This window comes from Macrotis lagotis, chromosome 1 (assembly GCF_037893015.1).
Source record: "Macrotis lagotis isolate mMagLag1 chromosome 1, bilby.v1.9.chrom.fasta, whole genome shotgun sequence".
In the NCBI taxonomy this organism is placed as follows: domain Eukaryota; kingdom Metazoa; phylum Chordata; class Mammalia; order Peramelemorphia; family Peramelidae; genus Macrotis; species Macrotis lagotis.
The window spans coordinates 438654237-438679100 of record NC_133658.1 but is presented as its reverse complement, the minus strand read 5'-3'; the positions used below and the strand labels follow the sequence as shown (position 1 = coordinate 438679100).

The following is a 24864-nucleotide window of genomic DNA, read 5'->3' as shown; positions in this document are numbered from 1 at the left end:
AACTACCTTGAAAAAAAGTCAGAAGGAAAATCCAGTTGGGCTTAAACTTCATAATGAGTTTCTAGGTTAGTCCTCTGCACAGAAGGCCTAAAGAGCTTGAGCTTATCTTCCAGAGGTACAGGCAGAAGTTCAGGGCAACTTCTTATCCAGCAGGCAGGGACCCATTTTGCATGTCTTACTCTATTCAAAAGAGGAAGAACCCCTTCCTCTTCCCAGGAGAAGTCTCTTTCCTTAACCTCAGAAAGTTCTGCTAGAGATGGTTCAAAAGTACTAGGGAATGTGATATTGAGATTCCCATGGCTGAATAACTCACATTTCAACAACTCTTAAAAAATAGGATTTCATACAGAAACTTTTCTGGGTTCTTAATGAACTTCTAATTAATCTTAGTCCCATTTCTAATTATAGTATTTCTCAAATAACTTCCATTGTCAATGACCAGAAGACTGATTCTCTTTAATTAATCACATTCTTCTCAAGGTCTCTTCCTGATCCTTGGCATTTTTATGCTTTCTCACCCATTGCCTTGCAAAGAACAACTCCTATAACCTGCTTCATTCTTCTTAGTGGAGAAATAGAGCTATAAAAGTCACAATCTACAATAAAAAAATTGCAAATCTCTTCCAACAAACACCTTGCTTCTCAGGGAGACATATCCTGTTTGAAGGGGAAAGAGAAACTATCATCTTATGTGACAATGATGCAAGTTTCTGATTTGTAGAGAAGGTAAGGCTCGGATTTCTATGAGATGATTCTATTTCAAATTTCATTCTCATCACCAGCACATCTCACTCTTCTGCCATCTGTTGCAAATTTAATTGCATACTCAGGAAAATTTTTTTCATTCTCATTTCCACAGTCTTTTTTTTAATTTAAGGGCCTTATACTTTTAGAGAACTAGATCTATAGATCTTTTAATGATCATCATTATTTTCAAGGACTCAACTCAATGGGGAAAAAATAAAAATCCATCAATCCTCTTGTCCACTGTTATGGCAATGGAGTCTTCAGCATTAGGCAAAGAGTCTGAGTCATCTCTATTTGTTTTCTCTGTCTTTGCTCTTGTTTTTATATTTGAAGTGCTTCCTTCCTACTCCATTATTTACCATATTAAGGACTATAATACAATAGAATTGTGAACAAAATTCAATTATATTAGAAAAGTCCCTAATGATATTCTTCAAAGGTTATCAATAAATTACTTTTTCAGGAACTGAGATGTTTACACTTCTTCCATTATAGACATAAAATAATTACCCATTATGTCCCATTCACAGAGAATAAATATTACAGAACTTGAGAGTTTTTGTAAAGTAAACTATTTTGTAAAGGAAATTTAAAGAGAAGCTTATTTTTTACTCCCTTAATCATTAATAATAGTAATCAACCTAAGAGTATTTATAATCTGTGTTCTCATGAAGGCAATTAATACCAAATGGGCTTAGTTTATATAAAAACAAAACCAATCTAGCTCATTCTGTGATAGTAAGAGGGAGAATCAGTTTTGCTATCAGGAAAGGAAATAGGGAGAAAAGCAAGCTTAAGGAATACAATTGTAAGACTTGCCAAGCAATCTCACTCTTCCAATAAAGAACAACATTTTGAGTAATATAAATATACCAAAATTTATTACAAAATACATATGAAGATACTATCTGCATACATAGAAACTCATAGATTAGAATTATACATGTAATAATTTTATGTATATCTACATACTTGCGTCTAATGATAGACATCTTTAGAGTGATGGTCAGGAAGAAAAAAGATTTATTTACATGACAACTATATTATATTTTTGGACAGTTAATTGGCACAGTGGATAAAGCACTGGCCTTGAAGTCAGAAAGACAAGGATTCTAATCTGATCTCAAACACTTGACATTTACTAGCTGCTGTGACCTTGGACAAGTCATTTAACCCTGCTTGTCTCACATCCAGGTACATCTCCAGTAGTCCTGATTCAAAACTGGCCCCACTCAAATCCAATTCATTTACTTAGCATGGCAACAGCCACTTGATGTTATGGTCTTCTTTGTGTAGGACAAACATCATCATTCTATATTTAAAAGGAAGCAAATTGTATATAATTGATTTGCAGCATCATGCAATAATTTTTGTTATTGTTTATTCCAAAAATTACAAATAAAACATTTTTTAAAAAAAAAGAACAACAATTAAGGAAAGGAAATCAGGATCTTGAAGTGGCAAACACTTGAATTGGTATGGTCATGTGTATTTATTAATTATATGTAACTTTCCACTTGCATACTCTCTGCATTTGTCTTTCCATTGACCCTAAGTGTATTTATGGAAAAGTATGATTCATGGTTTTTTCTTTTTTTTAAACTGAATTAATGTTTATAGTTAAAAGATTCCTGCTACAATTTTTTTTATTTGAACTCATAATGTCAACTGGCTTGTACTTATGAGTGTGGACTTGAAAACTACCTGTGCTTGCTGAACCCATGATCATCTAACCAGTAAGAATAACCTGGAGGAACAGACCAAGATAGAGATGCTGCACTGGAAATCGCACACCAAAAATTTTTTCCTTAGATTTGTTTGCTTCAACAGGAATTTGTCTAAAGATCTGATCAGATATTCTTAGTAATATGATCAAATAGATGGAGAAATCTCTATCCTCTACAGTCCTCACATCTCAAATGTTTCTAAAATAACTAATGTATGAGAAATAAAATTAATTTCAGCATGCAATATCACTTAAGCTCTAAGAACTCAAACAAGGCAGCAAACTTATGAACAACATCAGATAAGACTTATTATCCCAAATTCTTAAAAACCTCACTCAGAATTCCCTCTCTCAGCAACCATCAAACTCTTGGAAGAGTGACCCAACCTCACCCATAGGCTTATGACAGAATTCAGTTGTTCTCTCTCCAAACTGTGTAGCAAGAAGTTGAGGTTCAGAAAATCACGTTTTCTCTTTGGAGTGGCAGTATGGAAGAATGCTGTGCTGTAGCAGGTCTTAGCTAAAAATCTGAGGATCAGAGGGAGCAGGAGCAGGACGGCAGAATGTATGGGGCTATACCAAATCTGAAGGAAAAGAACCTGGCATCCCCCTAAAGCCCTTTTATCCCTTCAGACATCACATGGGCAGAGATTGAGGCCACTAACATGTGAATCTACCTAGCAAGAGAGGAGACTGAGACAGGTTCAGACAATAAGGAATCTATCATCAGAACAGGAGTCAGAAGGTAAGGGACAGGTGTCTATAGAAGGGAAAAAAGATGGAAATCAACCAAAGCTCTTACTAAGAAGAAAACCTAATTAGAGACCTTGAAGAAAAACCAATAAAGAAGATAATAATAACAAAAATAAGATAGCCCTTAGAACATCTCCACAAATTACACACAAATAAAAACTGCCATACAAAGGAAAAATTAATCTATGCATGATGCAACAGAAGACTCTATGGATTCCCAAACTATCTTGAAAGTGACAGCATCGTGCCACAGTAAAATGTTTCCTAACCATGCAAAAAAAAATGAATTGTAAAAGTTGAATTTAACTCCAGAATAAAAGACATAATTGACAGTGTAGGAAAAACTTAAATCCAAAGTGGCAAATCTCATCTAAGTTAAAAAGGAAACAACAAAAGGAAGAAAAGACTAAAAGTAGAGGAGAAAAAAATAAGTAACATTAAAAGCAAACATGTCTACATGAGTAAAAGTTATTGTTCTCTAAGTCAGGATGCACAAAGCCAAATTACTATGGGTCACCTAGAAAAACATAAGTCAAAAAGCTTGAAAATAAAAATGCAAGAAATAAATAAGGATAAAAGTCTAAGTGATAAAAACTTCCTTGGAGTTTATAACAGAGAAGTACAAAATTTGTTGTAGTTGTAGTGGTTTGTTTTTCTTTTCTGGAAATAATACAATTGGCAATATTTCCTTGGTTCAGAAGTTCTCAGCAAATTTCTTCTAATATTTTTTTGCTTTGCTAATTATTCTCCCTGCCTTGTAATATATGCATAAATATGTGCATGGGAATACATACATAAACACATTATGTATATTTATATATTTTTTATCTTTTTCTTGTTCAGTCATATTTGAGTTGTTGTGACTCCAGTTTGTAGTTTTCATGGCAAGGATATTGGAGTGCTTTGTCATTTTTCTGCAACTAATTTTTCAGAGAAGAAAATTAAGGCAAACAGGGGTTCTGACCCACTGCAGGATCACACAGCTTACAAAAGTCAGAGGTCAGATTCATATTCAAGAAAATGAGTCTTTCAGATTCTAAACCCAATCTTCTATCCACTAGCTGCTCATATTTATATCTATAAATATATATATTTATGATGATATATGACTTCTGTGACTATGTGTTTACATGTGCATAAATATATATATATATTCATATGTATGTATATACACATGCATATTTTTAATTTCTATATCTATGTGTATATATTCCAAAAGCTATTTCCCAAAAGATAAGCGGTTAAGTGGTCAAAAATATAAATAAATACTTCTTAAAAAAAAGAATGACAAACTAATAATAACCATTATGAAATAATGTACCAACTTACTAAAAATAGGAGAAATGCCTATCAAAAAACTTGAGTTTTAGCAAAGATGACAGAAGATGGAAATATCTAAGTTTTAAGGATTATAGAAATATAAGCACATGTGCTTTGTGGAGGAACTCTGAATATTTAACAAAAAATGGAATTACAAAATAAGGAGATTAAAATGTCATTTGAGATAGCTAGGTGGCACAAGAGATAGAATACTGAGGTTCACACCAGAAAGGCTCATCTTCATAAGTTTAAAATCTGCCTCATTGACTTACTAGTTGTGTTAACTTGAGCAAGTCACTTAGCTCTTTGCTTCAATTGCTCATTTGCAGAATGAGTTCAAGAAAGAAATGGCAGGAACTCTGTAAAGGAAACTCCAAATGAGCCAACAGAGATTCAGACACGCTGAAAAATAATTTAGGAACACATAAGATTCTATTACTAGGTTTTATCTCAAAAATGTTAATGATGAGGGTAACTAGGTGATGCAGTGGATAGAGCACCATGCCTAGAGTCAGGAGGACCTGAGTTCAAATTCGACCTCAGACACTTAATAATTGCTTGTAAGTCCTTAGGCAAATCACTCTTAAACCCCCTTGCCTTAAATAAATTTTTAAAAAGTTACTAATGAGATGAAAAAGTGGGAAGAGAAATGAGAGTGATCATGAAAAAAATCATGAAAACCAAGTCAATAGCTTGATGAAGGAGATACAAAAAATACAGAAGAAAATAACATGTTAAAACCAGTTTAGGTCAAATGGAAAAATGTTACTGATTAATGAAAAAAAATGCTTATAGGAGCACAGTACAAAGGAATTGGAAACACAGTAGTTATTTTTCAAATGGAGGGAAGCAAAATGTCTAAATAAATTGGGATGTTAGGAAACAATGTAAAAAGCAAAATGTAATGAATATAGAGTTTTATAAAAAGATTTACATGATATATGAAATAAATAATCAACAAAGCAATATGCACATCAACTAAAACAATATAAATGAAAGAAAAATAAACATAAAACAACCAAAATAAATGTTAGAAAAATAGAAAGAGGTGGATTCAAGAGATGTGGAGGCAGGAACTCTCAGAAGATCTTCCCCAGGGGTCTCAGAATACCATAAAAATTATGACTCTAACTGAATCCAAGAGTGGTCTGGGTGGACCAATTTTGCAGCCCAAGCCTACTCGGAAGATCTATGACCAAGGTTGGAAAGAACCGCAATGCAGTCTGGAGCACAACCACACCACCCCAACAAATCACCTCCTTCCAGAGGGCTGCCTGAGCTCCTGGGAGTACCTGGGTCCATGGCAGCCAGAGCAATTTCTAGACCTCCCAGCCCAAGCATCACCAAAGAGAACTTGGAAAGTCAGTGGGAAAACTCTGCCCCTCCAGAGTGAGCATGGAATCCAGGCCAACGCAGCTTTAGGGCAGCCCCAGGCAGTAACCTTCAGAGTCATTCAGCAGCTGCTTCCAGAGCTCCCAGTCCTCACAGGGTAAGGGGGTGGAAGAGACTGCAGAGGTCTCTGGGGCAGGACTCTGCTGTGTGTCCACACTCAGATCCAGGGCCCAGTCTGAGTTCTCCACTACCATAGAAGAGCAGAGAGCCCCCCCCCCCTTGGACCTCCTGCTCCAGGGCAGAGGGAGGGGCTTGTAGTCATCCACAGATATAACACAGGCTGGGAGAGCACTCAGAGACCCTCTTAAGGCTTTGAAAGTAAGTTAAAATCAGGTCATGGACTAAGGAAATGAGCAACAACAGGAAAAAAAAGAAGAGTCTGACCAGAAAAAATTACTTTGGTCCCATGGATCAAAATATACAGTCAGAAGATGACAAAGTCAAGGCTCCTACATCCAAAAGTTAAAAAAATAGGAATTGGTCTCAGCTTATGGAAGAACTCAACAAAAGACTTTGAAAATCAAATAAGGGAAGGAGAGGGAAAAGTGGGAAGAGAAATGAGAATAAAAATGAAAAAAGAAATCATGAAAATCAAGTCAGCAGCTTGGTGAAGGAGATACCAAAAAATACTGAAGAAAATAACATGGTAAAAACATTTTATTTATTTATTAAAATTTATTTATTCATTCATTCATTCATTTAATTTATTTATTTTCATCCTTTTGTATATGCATATTTCCAAGCAACAAAATTCCCCACCTCCTCCCCTCAGTTGGGAACAGTCAGGTTAATGTTTTACATACATATTTTGTTAAACATGTTTACAAATTAGTAATTTTTGGCATGAGAAATTAGCATTAAGGGAAATAGATATGTAAGAGATGATTTTTATAAAGTGTTCAACAGGTTCAGAAGGGGTTTTTATGTGTATTTTGTTTTTTTTCTTCTTCTCTGGATGGAGATAACATAGTTCATAACCAGTCTAATGCAGCTGTCCTAAGGTTGTTCATTTTACAATGTTGATGTGTACATTGTTCTCTTGATTCTGCTCCCTTAGCTCAGCATCAGATCCTGTAAATCAATCCATGCTTCTCTAGAATCTGACTATTGATGGTTTCTTATAGAACAATAATGTTCCATAGTATTCATGTACCATAACTTGTTTTGTCATTCCCCCATTGATGGGCATCCTCTCAATTTCCAATTCTTTGCCTCTACTATGTGTCTATGAATATTTTGGAATATATATAACTTATCCCAATTTTTATAATTTCTTCTGGATATAGTCCTAGAATTTTAATTTCTGGATCAAAAGATATGGCCAATTTTATTGCTCTTTGGGCATAGTTCCATATTACTCTCCAGAAAGGTTGGATCCATTAACAACTCTACCAGCAATGAATCAATGTCCCCATCCTCCCACAACCTCTCCAGCATTGATCATCTTCCCATTTTCTCATCTGGGCTAATCTAATAGGTGTGAGATGATACCTCATTGTTGTTTTAATTTTCCATTTCTCTGATCAATAATGATTTGGAGAATTTTTAATATGATTATATATAGCTTTAATTTCTTCATTTGAAAACTGTCTGTTTATATCCTTTTGACCATTTACCAACTGAGGAATGACTTGAGATCTTATATATTTGATGCAATTCTCTATATATTTTAGAAATGAGACCTTTATCAGAACTACTAATTGTGAAGATTATTTCCCAGGTTTCTGCTTTCCAATTTTAGCAGCATTAATTTTATTAGTGCAAAACCTTTTTAATTTAATATAATCAAAATCATTCCTTTTGCAGTTTATAATGTACTCTAATTCTTGTTTGATCATAAATTTATCCCCTTTCCATAATCAGATAGATAGAGTATTTTTGGTCTATTAATTTATCTATGGTGTCACCCTTTATGTCTAAATCCTGTGCCCATTTTGACCTTATTTTGGTATAGGGTGTGAGATGTGGATCTATGCCTAGCTTTTGAACATACTATTTTCCAGTTTCCCCAACAATTTTTGTCAAATAAAGAGTTCTTATCCCAGAAGCTAACATCTTTGAGTTTGTCAAATAGTAGATTGCTGTAGTCATTTACTGTGTTTTCTTTTGAAGCTATTCTAATCCAATGATGCATTACACTATTTCTTAAACAATACCAGGAAGTTTTGATGACTGTTGCTTTATGGTATAGTATTAGATTTTGTAGAGCTAGGACACCTTCCTTTACATTTTTTTTTCCATCAGCTCCCTTGCAATTTTTGCCCTTTTGAGGCTTCAGATGAATTTTGTTACTATTTTTTCTAGCTCAGTATAGTAGTTATTTGGTAGTTTGATTGATTTGACACTGAATAAGTAATTTAATTTTGGTGGAATTGTCATTTTTATTATATTAGCTCAACCTATCCATGAGCATTTGACATTTTTCCAGTTATTTATATCTAACTTTATTTAGGTGAGAAGAGCTTTATAATTGTCTTCATACTATTTCTGGGTTTGTCTTGGGAGATAGATTGCCAAGTATTTAAAGCTGTCTACAGTTATTTTAAATGGAATTTCCTTTTCTATCTCTTGTTCTTGGGGCTTTGTTGTTCGTATATATAAATGTTAATGATTTATGCAGTTTTATTTTATATCCTCAGATTTGCTGAATTTTTTAATTGTTTCAGGGAGATTTTAGATGATTTTCTTGGGTTCTCTAGGTATATCATCATTATCATCTCCAAAGAGTAAAAGATTTGCTTCTACATCACCAATTCTGATTCCTTCCATTTCTTTTTCTTCTCTTATTGCTACTGTTAGCATTTACAATATTATATTGAATAGTAATGGTGATAATGGACATCCTTATTTCACCCCTGAATTTATTGGAAATGCTCTGAGTTTATTCCCATTAAATATAATTTTTGTTGATGTTTAAGATGGATACCATTTATTATTTTAAGGAAAGCCCCATTTATTCCTAAGCTTTCTAGTGTTTTTAGGAAGGAAGGAAGGAAGGAAGGAACCAGAAGACAATGCTGTAAAAACTAAGATTAGAACAATAACTCAGGCACCATCTTGATAAGATCAAAATGTATAGGGTAAATGCCTTAAGCAAAATAGAAAAGCATAGAATATTTTTAGGACCAGGAAAGAACTAGAAAGCATTATGAAATATAAAATGGATAAATTTTGATTATACAAATTTAAAGTTTTTACACAAATAAAAAATTCAACCAAGATTAAAAGGAAAACAGGAAACTGAAAAAATTTAGCAAATGATTCTCAAAAGGTCTCATTTCTCAAATACAGAGAACTGAATCAAATTTATAAGAATGTAATTAATTCCTTAATTGATAACTGCTATAAAAGATTATAAGAGGCAATTTTCAGATGAAATAATCAAAGTCAAATGAAATAAGTCACATGAAAAATTAACTAAATTCCTTTGGATTAGAGAAATGCAAAGGAAACAACTCAAAAGGACAACCTCACATCTTTCAGATTTGCTAATATAAGAGAAAAGTAAAAAATAAAGGACACAAATAGTACTTTGATAAAATTAGAGTTGATAGACCTGGTGTTAAGTTGGGAATTTGTATCCCTCTAAGCTGTAATATGGCATCTTTCCAAAAATTGGCCAAATATTCTTCTCCAATTCTAAAGGAAAATATAAAAACTAAGCATTATTTATTTATTATAATAAAGTTAAATTAAAATCAATAAATGGCATTTATTGAAAGAAATTAGGTATACAATGCTATAAAATTAGAGGAAATATGTCAGTGAATTAAAATTGTAGAAATAGAAAATATTTTTAAAAGAAAATAATAAAAAGATGATATTTAAACTTTATTGGAGGGAGCTTTTTTTGTTTTATTTTTTGCAAGGCAATGGATTAAAGTGACTTGTTGCCCTAGGTCACACAATTAAGTAATTATTAAGTGTCTGAAGTCCAATTTGAACTCAGATCCTCCTGACTCCAGGTCCAGTGCTCTATCCTCTATGCCACTTAGCTACTCTGGAAACTCATTTTTAAAAGAAATTTTATATCTCTAAATTTTTTCATTAAAAAACAGAGAAAGAACAAATATAATAAAGCTTGAAAAATGACAAACTAAAAATCAAGTCAAAATTCTGAAAATGAGTAAAACTGAAAACAAATGATCATTGTATTGATAATTAAAACTAGCAATTTTTAAAGGAAAATTATTGCTATTTTATCAGAGAGAGAGAGAGAGAGAGAGAGAGAGTGAGAGAGAGAGAAATATAGAGACTCAGGGGAAGGGAAGGAAGAAGAGAAAACTGTTATACATTTTTTAAAAGGTCAAAAAGAAGAACACAATTAAAGAAGGAATACAGGAAATTTATAGAAAGTAATATCATTAAAAGGTGATTAAACCAACAGGAACAATAAAAATATTAAAGATAATAAAAAACTGCTGAATTGACAATATTCTTTTATTGATGTTTTCTTTTTCTTATTGCATCTTGGAATCCTATGAATCCCTCTCTCTCCTCCTCTTCAAGCACCATTACATATGAAAAATAGTATTTTTTGAGAGAAAAAAAACAAATCAGGACAACTGGTCCATACATTGTGGTAGTCCAGAAGCCTATTCAATGTGTAATACCCCTGGACCTCCCAACTCTCAGAAAGGGGTAAGTTGGAGATGTTTTCTCATAGCTCTTCTTTTCAGTACCACTTAATTTTTTTTCATTTTTTTTTGGACGTATTCTTTCCATTCAAATTGTTTTAGTTACAGGGGTTATTGGGAGAGAGTGGTTATTGGGAGAGAGGGGTTACAGCTATTTAACTCTGCATCAGTTCCTATAGACTTTTCTATGGTTCTTTATAATTAATGATACACATCATTTCTTACAGCTAAGTAGAAATCATGAACCACAATTTGATAAAACATTTCCCAACTGATGGGTAACAACTTTGTTTCCAATTTTTACTTAACACAAAAGTACTGTTATAAATATTTTAGAGTATATGGAATATATGGAGTATTTGGAGTATATGAAGTCTTCTTATCAAAGGGTTTCTTGGTGTATAAATTCATTAATGGAGTCTCTGGTTAAAAGGTTATGGACATTTTTAGTCACATAATCTACATAATTCCAAACTGCTTTCTAAAATTGTTTTACCATTCTACACCTCCACTAACAATACATTAACAATATATCCCTCCAACAATGACATTGCCATTTGGTGTCATTTTTGCCAGTTTGTAAGGTGTGAGATAAAACCCCAGAATAGTTTTGAAATGCATATCTCTCATTGTCAGTGATTTTGAACATTTTTCAAGTGTTTGTTAATGTTTTGCTATTCTTCTTTTGAGATCTCTATGAAGCTTGTTCTCTATCTGCTGATAGGCAGCAGATGGACTCAAGGTATGGAAGGAGTTTTGTATATAGTCACAGTGTCTATTTGCTTAGCTGAAATATGTATAATTGTTACAAGGGGTGTTTTTTTTTTCTTTTTTTGATGGGGGAGGGAAGAAATGAGGACTTTATGAGATTCATTGCTAAATTTTTTCCCACAGTTTTCTGTTTTTCTTTTAATCTTGTTTGAATTATTTTTATTTGTGTAAAAACTTTAAATTTGTATAATCAAAATTTATCCATTTTATATTTCATAATACTTTCTAGTTGTTTCCTAGTCCTAAAAATATTCTAATTAAATAAGAAGGAAATTCAGAGAAGAGAAATAAGTAAGAAAATTTATAAAGTAATGTGTTTCATTGATTATATACTTTTTAAAAGGATGAAAAAGAGTTACAAAATTATACATAATCATTTTTATTTTTTCTTTATTGTATATATGTATACATATATGATATATGTGTTTCTCATTATCATCATAAGACTCCACAAATCTTTTCTTTATTGTTGTCAATGTGGATGATTTTATGTAAATCTGAACTGTGGGGACTCAGAGTCATAAAACTGAGTTTTAGGTTTCCCTCAGCAGGTTATCCTTAAAACTCTGAAAAAGCTGTTGTAAATAATAGCTGCTGAATAAATGGTTCTTCTCTGGGAGTCCCCCAAATCTGCATCCTAGTTTTGGCATGTGTTAGTATTTTTCATGACAAGTCCTCTGGAATCATCATAGCAAAATTTCTAATTTTTTCAATAGTTTGTCTTAATTAAATTGTTGTCACTGTATAAATTGTTCTGCTTCAGATTACTTGACTCTGCATTACAGCACATTTACTCTAACTTGTTTACTTATTTCCCAGCTTGACTCCTTCCCTCAGATTGTCATTCGATGACATAAAATTAATTCTTTGCCTAGTGATCTGCCCTCCCACTAATTTTTACTTCTTCCTTTCCCCCTTCCTCCTATTTTTCTATTGAAATAAGTGACATAGTGTATAAAGGACTAGTGCTGGCTTAAGTCAGAAAAACCTGAGTTTAAACCCAATTTTAGACACCTATGTAATCAGTGAGCAAGGCACCCCTTTTTGCTTCATCTGAAAAATGAAGTGGAGAAGGAAATGTCCAACCACACCTTTATCTTTATCCTAAATGAGGCCATAAAGGGGGGGGGGCATAAATAAAATGACTAAAAATTTTTTACAAATAGCTCTTTGTATGTGTTTGAGGGTTTTCCCCCCCTTATTTAGATGATTTAGTTAAGTGTAAGGTACAGGTCAGCTATTATCTCCCACCAGGTGGCTTTCTACACCCTGATTATGTGACCTAATTTTCCCTAACCTTACTTTCTCATTTTCCCATTTGTGAATAATCTTCTTCCCCTATTTCCTTTCTTCTTTTTAGGATCATTAAGACAGGAGAGAACCATTCTCATCTTCTATTCAATTAGACTTTTTTGATAGGGACATAATCTTCCCATATTTGAATGTTAATTAGTTTAGTTTTTATATTTCTGTTTATGATAAAAGGAAAAGGGAAGACAGAGAGAGAGAAAGAGAGAGAGAGAGGGAGAGAGAGAGAGAGAGGAAAGCAGTGCCTACTATACTATCTTCTTACAGGAACTCTGCTAATTGCTTTTTTGCAAATATTAACTCATTTTATTCTAATGATAATACTATACTATAAATTCATTTTTATTCTCATTTTATAAATGAGGAAACTAAAGCAAAAAAAAAAGATTAAGCAATTTGCCTCAGAGATACAAAGCTGGTATCTGAGGTCAGCTTTAAATTTAGAATTTCCTGATTTCAGGCCTAGTATTTTATCCACTGTTCCAGGAGATAGTTTCAGAGAAACAGGATATTTCATTCATTCTTGCCTTTTTGTTTTTCTTACTTCCTGTATTTGAACTTCAATGTCTCTACATGACTCCAGTCTTTTATCAGAAATTCTTGAAAGCTTTCTACTAGATTAAAGATCTATATTTTTCCCTTTAGACTTTTATTCAGTTGTGCCATGTAAGGTGTTCTTTACTGTAAACTTTAGGAGTAGTGTATTCCAAGCATTCCACTTCTTAATAGAGGTAGCTGTTAAATCATTTGTGAACCTGACTGTACCTCCTCAGTCCTTGAATTTTTTCTTGATGACTTGCATTTTGCCACTCAGTTTTGTCTATCACATTCCTGGAAGTTTTATTTGTATTTATCTCTCAAGAGATGACCAATGGGAAAAAAGAGATAACCAATGTAATTTTTCTATTTCTATTTTAGCCTTTCATTATTTTTCATCATGCAATTTTTTTTCTGCAGTCATTGAACTCATTTCTCATAGCATAATAGTATTCCATTACAATCAGATACCACAACTTGTTCAGGAATCCCCAATTGTTAGGCAGTTTCCAGTTCTTTGGCACACAGTGATATTACTATAAAAATTTTTGAACACAGACTCTTTTCCTTTTTCTCTAATTATCTCCACAAATAGATCAAGAAGTAGCTAGATAAATGATATAAGAAGTTTGATAAATCTTTGGGCATGTTTTCAGCTTGCTCTCCAAAATGGCTGGAGGTGTTCATAATTCCACCAACAATGAATTAATGTCCCATTTTCCCATATCCCTTCCAACATTTATCATTTTCCCCTTTTATCATTTAACCAATGTGATAGTTGTTTTGATTTGCATTTCTCTAATCTAATGATTTAGAGCATTTCCATGTGATTTTAAATTATTTTGATTTTCTCCTCATAAAATTGCCTGTTCTTATTCCTTGACTATCAGTTGGGTATTCACACATATTCTTATAAATTTGACAATGATTTTTTTATATTTTAAATGAGACCTTAATCTGATTAACTGTCTAAAACTGTTTTCCAATTTTCTGCTTTCCTTCTGAGCTTGATGACTTTTATTTTATTTGTACAAAACCCATTTAATTTAATACAATTGAAACTTTCATACATTTTAAACTTTGTTCTATCTCTTGTTTATTGATAAATTGTTCACCTATTCATAAATCTGACAAGTAATATAATCTATGTTCTCATTTTCTTGTAAAATCTCTCTCTTTAGATCGTGATCTCCTTTTGACTTAACTTCATAAATGTTTAAAGATATTGGTCTATGCCAAATTTCTATACAACTGCTTTCCAGTTTTCTGAAAAAATTTTGTCAAATAAAGAATTCTTGGGGCGGCTAGGTGGCAAAGTGGATAAAGCACCGGCCCTGGAGTAAGGAGTACCTGGGTTCAAATGCAGTCTCAGATATTTAATAATTACCTAGCTGTGTGGTCTTGGACAAGCCACTTAACCCCATTTGCCTTGCAAAAACCTTAAAAAAAAAGAATTCTTGTCCCAAAATCTTGTCTTTAACACTTTTTAAATACAAGTTTTAATTAGTTTATTTTCTGCTTTAATTTGCAAATCTATTCCACTGATCCACTTTCAATTTCTTAGCCAGTACCATATAGTTTTGATAATTATTGCCTTATAATATAGTTTAAGGGTCCAGTAACTGCTAGATCTCTCTCTTCTTTGACATTATTGATATTCTGTTTTTCAATTTTGTTGTGATTATTCCATTAAATTCCATTAAAACTGACTTGGTATAGTATTGATTTTATCATGTATTTTGAATAAAATTGTCATATTGTATTGGCCCTGCTAAACATGAACAATATTTTTCCAGGTATTTAAATCTGATTTTTATTTCTATCAAAGGTTTTTATTTAAATAATTTTGTTCACACAGTTTCAGGATTTATTTTGGCAGGTGTACTATGAGGTATTTTTACTGTCTAGATTATTCTAAATAGGGGACGTTTTTACTATTTCTTCTTGCAGTTTTGTTTTCACATATGGGAATGATTTCAGAACATCTAATCAAAGCAAAAATGGAATAAAAAGCCAGAAAATAGGATACAACTACTAAGGAATCACATCAAGTTCATAGAAGACTAGAACCACTATTGTAAAAATAAGTACATCATGGATTTTTTTTATTAAAGAAAAATCAAAGGCTCACAACTAAAAATAACTCACAGTAAAATACCATACGCATAATGAGAAGTCTAATGCTAGAAGAAAGTTTGAATCACAAACACAGCAAGTCAGATTAATCTAAAAAGAAAGTCTGTGTGACAGGGAAGGGACTTTGTGATAATTTTAAAGAGATATATATTATAATATGAAGAGGAACCCCATTGAGAAATATTTGCAAATGAGCCCAAGAAGGAACAAAATACTCAGTCTGAAGATGAGGAAGCACAAGATCCTGCATCTAAAAGACTCCAAGAAAAAAACAGAAATTGGGCTCAGGCTATGACAGAGCTCAAAAAAAGACTTTGAAAATCAAATGAGGGAGATAGAAGAAAAATTGGGGAAAGAAATGAGAGAGATGCAGGAAAAAACATGAAAATGAAGTCAGCAGCTTAGTCAAGGAAATCCAAAAAAAAAATGCTGAAGAAAATAGCATGCTAAAAACCAGCTTAGGTCAAATGGATAAAACAGTTCAAAAAGTTATTGAGGAGAAGAATGCTTTAAAAAGCAAAATTGGCCAGATTGGAAAAAAAGATAAGAAAACTCTCTGAGGAGAACAAATCCTTCAGACAAAGAATAGAATCCAGGGAGATTGATGAATTTACCAGAAATCAGGAATTAATATTTCAAAACCAAAAAAATGAAAAATTAGAAGAAAATGTGAAATATCTCATTGAAAAAAAAACAAGTGATATGGAAAACAGACTTAGTAAAGATAATTTGAAAATTATTGGAATACCTGAAAGTCATGATCAGGAAAAGAGCCTTGACATCATTTTCAAAGAATTACTACAGGAAAATTGCCCTGATATTCTAGAAGCAGAGGGCAAAATAGAAATGGAGAGAATCCACCAATGCCCCCGAGAAAGAGATCCCCAAAAAACCAACCCTTAGGAATTTTATAGCCAAGTTCCAGAACTCCCAAGTCAAAGAGAAAATATTACAAGTAGCAAGAAGGACACAGTTTAAATATCATAGAGCTGCAGTCAGGATCACACAGGACTAGCAGCAACTACATTGGAAGCTCGTAGGGCTTGGAATATAATATACTGGAAGGCAAAAGAGCTTAGAATGCAGCCAAGAATGAACAACCTAGCAAGGCTGAATGTCCTCTTCCAGGGAAAAAGATGGACTTTCAATGAACCAGGGGAATTTCAAATGTACCTTTTGGAACGGCCAGAGCTGAACAGAAGGTTTGATCTTCAGATGCAGGACTCAGGTGAAGCACAGTGAGTGGAGGAGAAAAGGGAAAATATGAGGGACTTAATGATGATGATCTGCATGTATTCCTGCATAGAAAAATGATACTGATAATACTCATATGAACCTTCTCAGTTAATAGAGCAAGTAGAGGGAGCTTTTATAGTTGAAGCACAGGAGAAAGCTGGATTTGAAGTTAAAATATGGTGTAAAAATGGAGTCAATAGAAAAAAATGGAAATGTAATGAGAGAAAGAAAAAGGAGAGGGGGAATAGGCCAATATATTTCATATAATAATATTTTTCTGTATTACAATGAACTATTACAATGATATAGAAGGGGGGGAGGCAAGGGGGAATGAGGGAATCTTTGCTCTCATTAGATGTGGCTAGGAGAGGAAACAACATACATACTCAATGGGGTATAGGCATCTGGAGTAAGAAGGGGGAGCAGGGGGAAGGGGTGGGGATGGGAATGAAGGAGGAGAGGATGGACCATGGGGGGAGAGTGGTCAGATATAACACATTTTATTTTTTACTTCTTGCAAGGGGCTGGGTTTGGAAGGCCTGTCCAGGACCATAGGGCCAGGTAGATGCTGGGCCTAAGGGTTAGTATGGGGGCTCAGGGCCTCTTGGCCCCAGGACCAGGGATCTGTCTTCTGTGCCACTCAGCTACCTTACAGCAGAGTCAGAGTGAAAGGAGAGAGAAAATATAGTACATGGTAGTGGAGAAATACAAAAGGAGGGAGTTGCAATCAGCAATGGCAATGTTGGAAAAATATGGAAGTAGCATTTTTGATGGACTTACCATAAAGAATGGGATCCACCCATGACAGAGTTGTTGGTGTTGGAACAAAGACTGAAGCACATTTATTATTATTATTATTATATGGGGGGTACAGGGCAAATGGGGCTGGGTAGCCTGCCTGGAGATGCATAGCAGGGTGATCATTGGGTGTCTGAGGCCGGATTTGGACCCGGATGCTCCTGCCTCAAGGGCTAATGCTCTGTCCACCACCCAGCCACCCCTACTATTATTACTATTTTATTTTATTTTGGGTCTTTTTTTTCTTTTTTCTTTTTGGTTTTTGCAGGGCAGTGGGGATCGGGTGGCTTACATGTCACATGGCTGGGTGATTGTTGGGTGTATGGGGCTGGATGTGGGCTCTGGTGCTCGTGGCTCCAGGGCTGGTGCTTCATCCATTGTGCCACCTGCCAATGACTACAATTATTACTATTATTTTTTATTTTAATTTTTTTTCTCTCCCCTTTACTTTATCACCCAAGCAAGTTTATATTTATGGGGGGTGGGAGTATTTCCTTTACTCTTAAACAAGAATATTTTATTAATGTAAAAAAACTTTTGTACAAAATGAGAATAAATATTAAAAAAATTATAAAAATTTTTTCTTCCTTAAGAACAAAGAATGACAGTGTAAATATAATCAAATTAAATAAAATTATTGCTTTACTATTAAAAAAAAAAGAAAGTCCATCTTTTCCCCTGGAAGAGAATGTTCAGTTTTGCTGGGTAGTTGATTCTCAGTTGAATTCCAAGCTCCTTTGTCTTCCAGAATATTATATTCAAAGCCCTATGAGCCCTTAATGTAGTTGCTGGTAAATCCTGTGTGATCTTGACTGAAGCTCCACAGTATTTGAATTGTTTCCTTCTATCTGCTTGTAATATTTTCTCTTTGACTTGGGAGCTCTGGAACTTGACTATAATACACCTGGGGAGTGTGGTTTTTTAAAAATCTTTTTTGGGGGGGAATCAATAGATTCTCTCAATTTCTATTTTACCCTCTGCTTCTAGGATATCAGGGCAATTTTCCTGTAGAAATTCTTTAAAAATGAGATCAAGACTCTTTTCCTGATCGTTACTTTCAGGTAACCCAATAATTTTTAAATGATCTTTTCTAGATCTGTTTTCCAGATCAGTTGTTTTTTTCAATGAGATACTTCACATTTTCTTCCAATTTTTTTGTTCTTTTGGTGATGAACTATTCTGTCTTGATTTCTCACAGTCATCAGCTTCCTTTAGCTCCATTCTAGATCTGAAGGATTTGTTTTCCTCGGAGAGCTTTCTTATGTCCTTTTCCATCTGGTCAGTTCTGTTTTTTAAAACATTCTCTCCTCAATAACTTTTTGAACTGTTTTATCCTTTTGACTTTTGCTGGATTTTACCATGTTATTTTCTTCAGCACTTTTTTGGATCTCCTTGATTAAACTGCTGAGTTCATTTTCATGTTTTTCCTACATCTCTCTCATTTCTTTTCCCAAATTTTCTTCTATCTCCCTTATTTGATTTTCAAAATCTTTCGAGTTCTGTTATAGCATGTGTCCAACTTCTGTATTTCTTGGAGTCTTTAGATGCAGAAGCTTGGACTTTTTCATCTTCAGATTGAGTATTTTGGTCTTCCATGGGATCAAAGTAATTGTCTATGGCCAGGTACCTTTTTTCCCCTGTTTACTCATTTCCCCCGCCTGTGCCTGGTTTTGGGGTGCTTCCTGAACTTTTGAATATTATTGGGACACCCCCACAAGGACCTCAGTGTATGAGACTCTGACTGTTCTCCTGGTCTGTGAATGACCACAAATGCATCCCTCTCACAGGTCTGTAAGGGGGAGGGTTCCCTGCTCTATGGGGGGCCTAGACTGTGAAAAGGGTCTGAATGTGGTCAAAATCCCAGAGTCCTGTTCCAGGGACAGAGAACAGACCTCAGCACTCTCCCCCCATTCCCTTACCTTCAGTGGACTGAGCATTCAGGGCTCAGCTGCCTGGAGGCTCCTGCTGAGGACTCCACTAGACTGCTTCCATTTCCTGGATTTGGCTGCTGCCGTGCTGAGTGCCAGGACCATGCTGTGGGTCTAGGCTTCGCACTCGCTCTGGTAGAGGTCTCTCCTCCAATCTTCCAAGCTGTGCTTGGTGCTCCCTGCAGTGAAGGTCAGGAAACTGCTTCTGCTATCAGGAGTTGTTGCTCCTAGGCACCCTGGGGCTGTTCCTGAGAGGCTGAAGTTCCTTTGCTCCAGTGCAGATGTCCCTCCAAGCTCATGAAACAGAGTTTTTCCATTATTTTCCAGGTTATCTTGGGCTGGAGAATTGCCTCACTGGAACTTTCTATGGGTCTGACTCAAAAATTTAATTAGAGTCATAATTTTAAGGTTTTGGGAATATTTTGGAGAGAGCACCTAAGAGAGATTCTTCTCCTGCTGCCATCTTGGCTCAACCCCCCAAAAGTAGCCTCCAGGTTTTTCTGAAAGCATCTTCATCATCATCATAATATACCACTAGCTATTCAATCATTCTCCAGTTGATACACAACACTTTCTACCACAAAAAGAGATGATATACATATTATTGTATATATAGGGCATTTTCCTTTTTTAGTGTTTTCTTAAATCATTTAAGATATATTCTATTTCTTTTAATTTTTATTTATTTAAGGCAATGGGGTTAAGTGACTTGCCCAAGGCCTCACAGTTAAGCAATTATTCAGGGTCTGAGGCTGGATTTGAAGTCATATCCTCCTGACTTTCAGGACCAGTCCTCTATCCATTGTGCCCCTAAGATACATTCTCAGTAGTGGTATTGTTGGCTGAAAAGATATGCACAGTTTAATAGCATTTTGTAAAGAGAAAGCTTACATGAATTATTGTGAAATGAAATGTCCACAGTAATAGCGATATTTTGTGATCATTGTCTGTGAATGACTTTGCTCTACCCAGCAATAAAATTGTCCAAATAAATTCCCAAGTATTTATGATGAAAAATGCTATGCACTCCACAGAAAAAATTAATGAAATTTGAATTCACATCAAAGTATGCATTTTTTAAGCTTTATTTTTCTTGCAGTTGTTTTTTGACTGATTTTTCCCACAACATTACTAACAAGGTAAATATTTTACATGATCGTGAATGTATAAACCTATATCACATTGCTTGTCTTCTTATTGAAGGAAGGAGTTGAGAAGGGTAATTTGTAACTCAAAATTTTAAAATATGAATTCTAATCTTGCTTGGACAGGTTAGTGGATTAAGATTAGAATAACAAAAAATTCAATTCTCCGAAGTAAAAACATTAAACATTTTAAAATATCATAGAAGACAGAACTTTTATAGTCTTGATCTTGCTGCTTTAAAAAATTGATCAAATTAATTTTACATTTGAACTTCAATTAATTCTAATTCCCCCTCAAAAAGATTAGAAACTGATAATAACCTGACCCATATATCATAACAAAAGTAGCAACAGTCTTTGTAATTACATGATCACTATTAACTACTGAATTTACTTTAAAGGTAGTAATTCTACTCCAAATGTGAAAAAAATTGTAGAATGGATATGCAAATGCACTAATCAATTAATTTTAAATAGTATACAGTGAATGACTGATTGATTTGTCTATAAAACAGATCTGTACTTTGGGTCATGATCCATACAGACATTGATTCCAAATTAAATAATAAACATAAATAAAAAATAAATCTAAGTAATATTGGATTTCCTTCTGAGGTAATATAAGATAACCCAAAGTTTCTTTCCTATAAGATAACTGAAGTCCTTAAAACAAAATAGAAAATCTAATACTAGCTAATAGTAAAATTAAAACAAATACAAAAAAGGAATAATGGAAAAGGAATTCCATTTCAAACAGCTACAGTCTGTATAAAATATCTTGCAATCAAGCTACCAAATTGCCCAAAAGAGTCAGAACCAAATGACAAAATATTCCTTAAAGAAATAAATAATAATGGAAGAATATTCAGTACTCCTGAATAGGTTGTTAGAACAAGAAAAATGAACAGAACTATCATAGCTTATACATACATTTAATGCAATCAAATGATCAAGGGAATATGTTAAAGAATTGATAAAAAACACAATTCATTTGGAAAAAGATAAAAAATATCAAAGGAAATAATTAAAAGAATTACAAATAAAAGAATAATAGCAAGGACACACTTCATGAAGCAACAGTTATCAAAAAACTTTGTACTGTTAAAAACAGTTTCCTGCAACAGACTGACTATACAAGGAAGAATCAGAAACAAGAGACCTCAATATTCGAGAAGCTAAGTGTTTGATAGAATGGAAAATATGAGGTATCCAAGAAGAACTCCTTATTTGATAAAAACTGAAAAAAAATGCAAACAAAAGTGAATGCTCATTAACTGGAAAATTGTTTAACAAATTATATTATACGAACAAAATAGGTTATTACTGTACAATAAGAAATATGCATGATAATTATAATTATTCTTGCTATATTAACTAGCATTTATATAGAAAAGTAAGAGCCTATAATCCTAAGTAAATCATGACATATTAGTAGAATGGTATATCATTTTTGCACAAGAATTGATAAAATGGGTACATACAGAGAAAAATGGGAAGATGTCAATGAACAGCTGCAGAGAAAAATGAGCAGTAGTAGGAGAACAATTAATAAAATGATACCATTGTAGAGAAAAATAATTTTCAAAAACTTTAGAATTCAGGTCAATACAATATATCTTAGTGATTGAGGCAGGTGAGAAAGAAACAAAGAGACTCTTTTTTCAATGTCCAAAAAAAAATCAATCTCAGAAAACTGAATAGGAAAGGAAAGGCATATACATTTTTTTGAATTTTCTATAAAAGAAGAAATGGTACCACTTGGGCAGTCTATTCAATCCTGAAATATCTAACTACCTACTACAGGAAATTTACAAGACAAATATTATCCTTATAAAGATAAAAGAACTGATTGGAGCCCAGCTATTCAGGTTACAGGAGCTGAGACCAATAGCTTAATGGCTTCCTTTCCTCTCATCAAATTTATTTGTAATTCACATTAAATAGAAAATATGCAAATTTTCTCTAAATGGTCTTGTGAAGAGTTGTTCAGCAATTAAATGAGCAGAAAATGAGCGGATTACTTCTTGACATTTGTCAGTTGACATTTGTCCAGTTTATAATTGTACTATAAACCTACAAATGAGAAACTACTAGCAACTGTAATGGACCATACAACACTCTTTTAGATGTAAATTAACTGGAACCAGTCCTATATAGCCAGTGTTTGCACAGGAGAAATTGTGATGTTTCTGCAAAATGTAAGGATTCAATTTACACTTGATATTGTCAAAGAAATCTATTCTCAGAGAAATCTCTGACCCTACTCCTACCATCCACTCAGTTCATCCAAGGATACAAATGATTGGGGTGGAATGCTAAGGTTCCTAATGCACAAATATGAGATTGTATCTAGGAGTTCCAGTATGAAGGTATCTTTACCAATCCCAAACTAAAGCAGAAAGGCAAAATGTTGATGGTAAAGTTATCCCACCACATAGTGAGGTTGTGAATGTTTTTCCTGAAACTTTTCATTTTGGGGTCATAAGTATAATTCCATAGCTTGATTCATCACAGGTAATTCACAACTTTTGCATTTGGCCCCAAAGCCTTAAATGTTGTATGGTAGGAGTGTATAGAGATGCTACTTAGGTTATAAATGAACATCAGGTGTTTTCTGATATCTGTTATTGAAAGAAAGAAAGAAAGAAAGAAAGAAAGAAAGAAAGAAAGAAAGAAAGAAAGAAAGGAAGGAAGGAAGGAAGGAAGGAAGGAAGGAAGGAAGGAAGGAAGGAAAGAAAGAAAGGAAGGAAGGAAGGAAGGAAGGAAGGAAAGGTGTTTAGCAAACCCTGCTTCCCACCATCACAACTGCTTTGATCAGGAGCCATATGTAACAGCTGGTTGTGTGTTTCAAATGAAAGGTCACTAAACAAAGACTCCAGAGTTGAAATAGTGAGGAGATCCTGAATCTGGTGCAGCCAGTAGTGCCTCTCTCTCAAAAAGTTGATTAATATTTGTCAGTGCCAGAATATCCACATCTAAGAACACATATTTTGAATATGAGTGACCAGAAGTACAGTTTGGTTAACATGATACCCGGCACTGGTCTTTTCATTAAATTTGAAAGAACTCAGGAACAGCCAGGTGGTGCAGTGGGTAGTAGCCCTGGAGTCAGGAGGACCTGAGTTCAAATCCAAACTCTGACCTTTAATAATGACCTAGGTGTGTGGTCTTGGGCAAGTCACTTAACCCCATTGCCTTGCAAAAATTAAAAAATAAAATAAAAATGGTTGAATGAACTCACCGTCCAAAATATAGACCATGATGACTTCATTGAAAAATGTTTTCTAAACTTTTCTTGTTATGATGCTGGTGGAGTTAATTTTGCTGAGGAAGCTGTGACTGGTCATTACCCAGTAGATCAAAGCCCAGGAGGCAGGGTGAGGAGACTCCTGAGAGTAACATCTAGAACTTCCTTCCTTTTAAAAGAAAATTTGAACACTTTTTAATAAGTTATTATAACAGTGTTTACCCATTTGCTTTAATAATTTTGAGGCTATATTGGTCAGCCAATCCCTAGAAGTTCCTCATGTAATGTCAGCTTCCTTCATATTTTAAGGCCCTAAAATTCTCTCAGGTTGGCTAATGAATTTCCTTACATCAGCTTAAGCTATAAACATTTCTTTACATTTCCCTGAAAGTTATGAATGGGACACTCCTTAGACTCTATGTAATGGCATGTTTTATCTATGCATTATGCACATGATATTGCTGTATGTATATAATACTGAGAAGATTAAAATGAATCCTGTATCATTGTTTTGATCCTATTTACAATTAATTGATTTTGTCAAATAACTTAGTCATAACTCTCTGTCTCTGAACTTAGTTTAGAAAACCAGTTCTCATGGTACCCACTATTACTTTGAGGGAATATTATTTTCCTAAGGGACTTGGGCCTAATATCATTACACCACCAAACTATTATTCAACAATATCTGGTTTACCTTACAATGAAGTTTGGATCATTGTCTTGGACCTTGTAATTGTACTCAATTAATAACCACTTCTTAATCACAGGACCATTATTTAGGATCTTGCAAGTGGACTTAATTAATAGCCACCCTTATATCAGAGGAGGCTGAGGAAGATTGACTTCCACGCAATCATTTTGTTCTGCATGCCTCAGCTAATTTGACCAAATATGCTGATCTCAAGCCTATAATGTCACCTACCTTGTTCTGCTCTTTGTTCTGTTCTTACCAAAATTTATAAAAGTGGATCTGTCTTTTGTTTGAGGATCTTGGTTGGAAACAAAGGAAGCTATAGATCTGTCTTTTCTCAGATTACCAGTCCTCATAATATAATGCTATCTTGTCTAGACATTGTATCTTAGTTTACCTTTCTATTAAATTTAACTTGCAACAATATTCAATAATTTATTATCCCTAATTTGAGTAATTTTGTGCTTAATGTGCTAAAAATCGGAGCAA

The 24864-nt window shown here is 33.9% G+C and overlaps 1 pseudogene; it reads right to left on the bottom strand.

Moving 5' to 3' along the window:
• Nucleotides 1-19282: 19282 nt before the first annotated feature.
• LOC141504421 (glycogenin-1-like) overlaps nt 19283-24864 on the bottom strand; it is a 62075-nt pseudogene continuing 56493 nt past the window's right edge.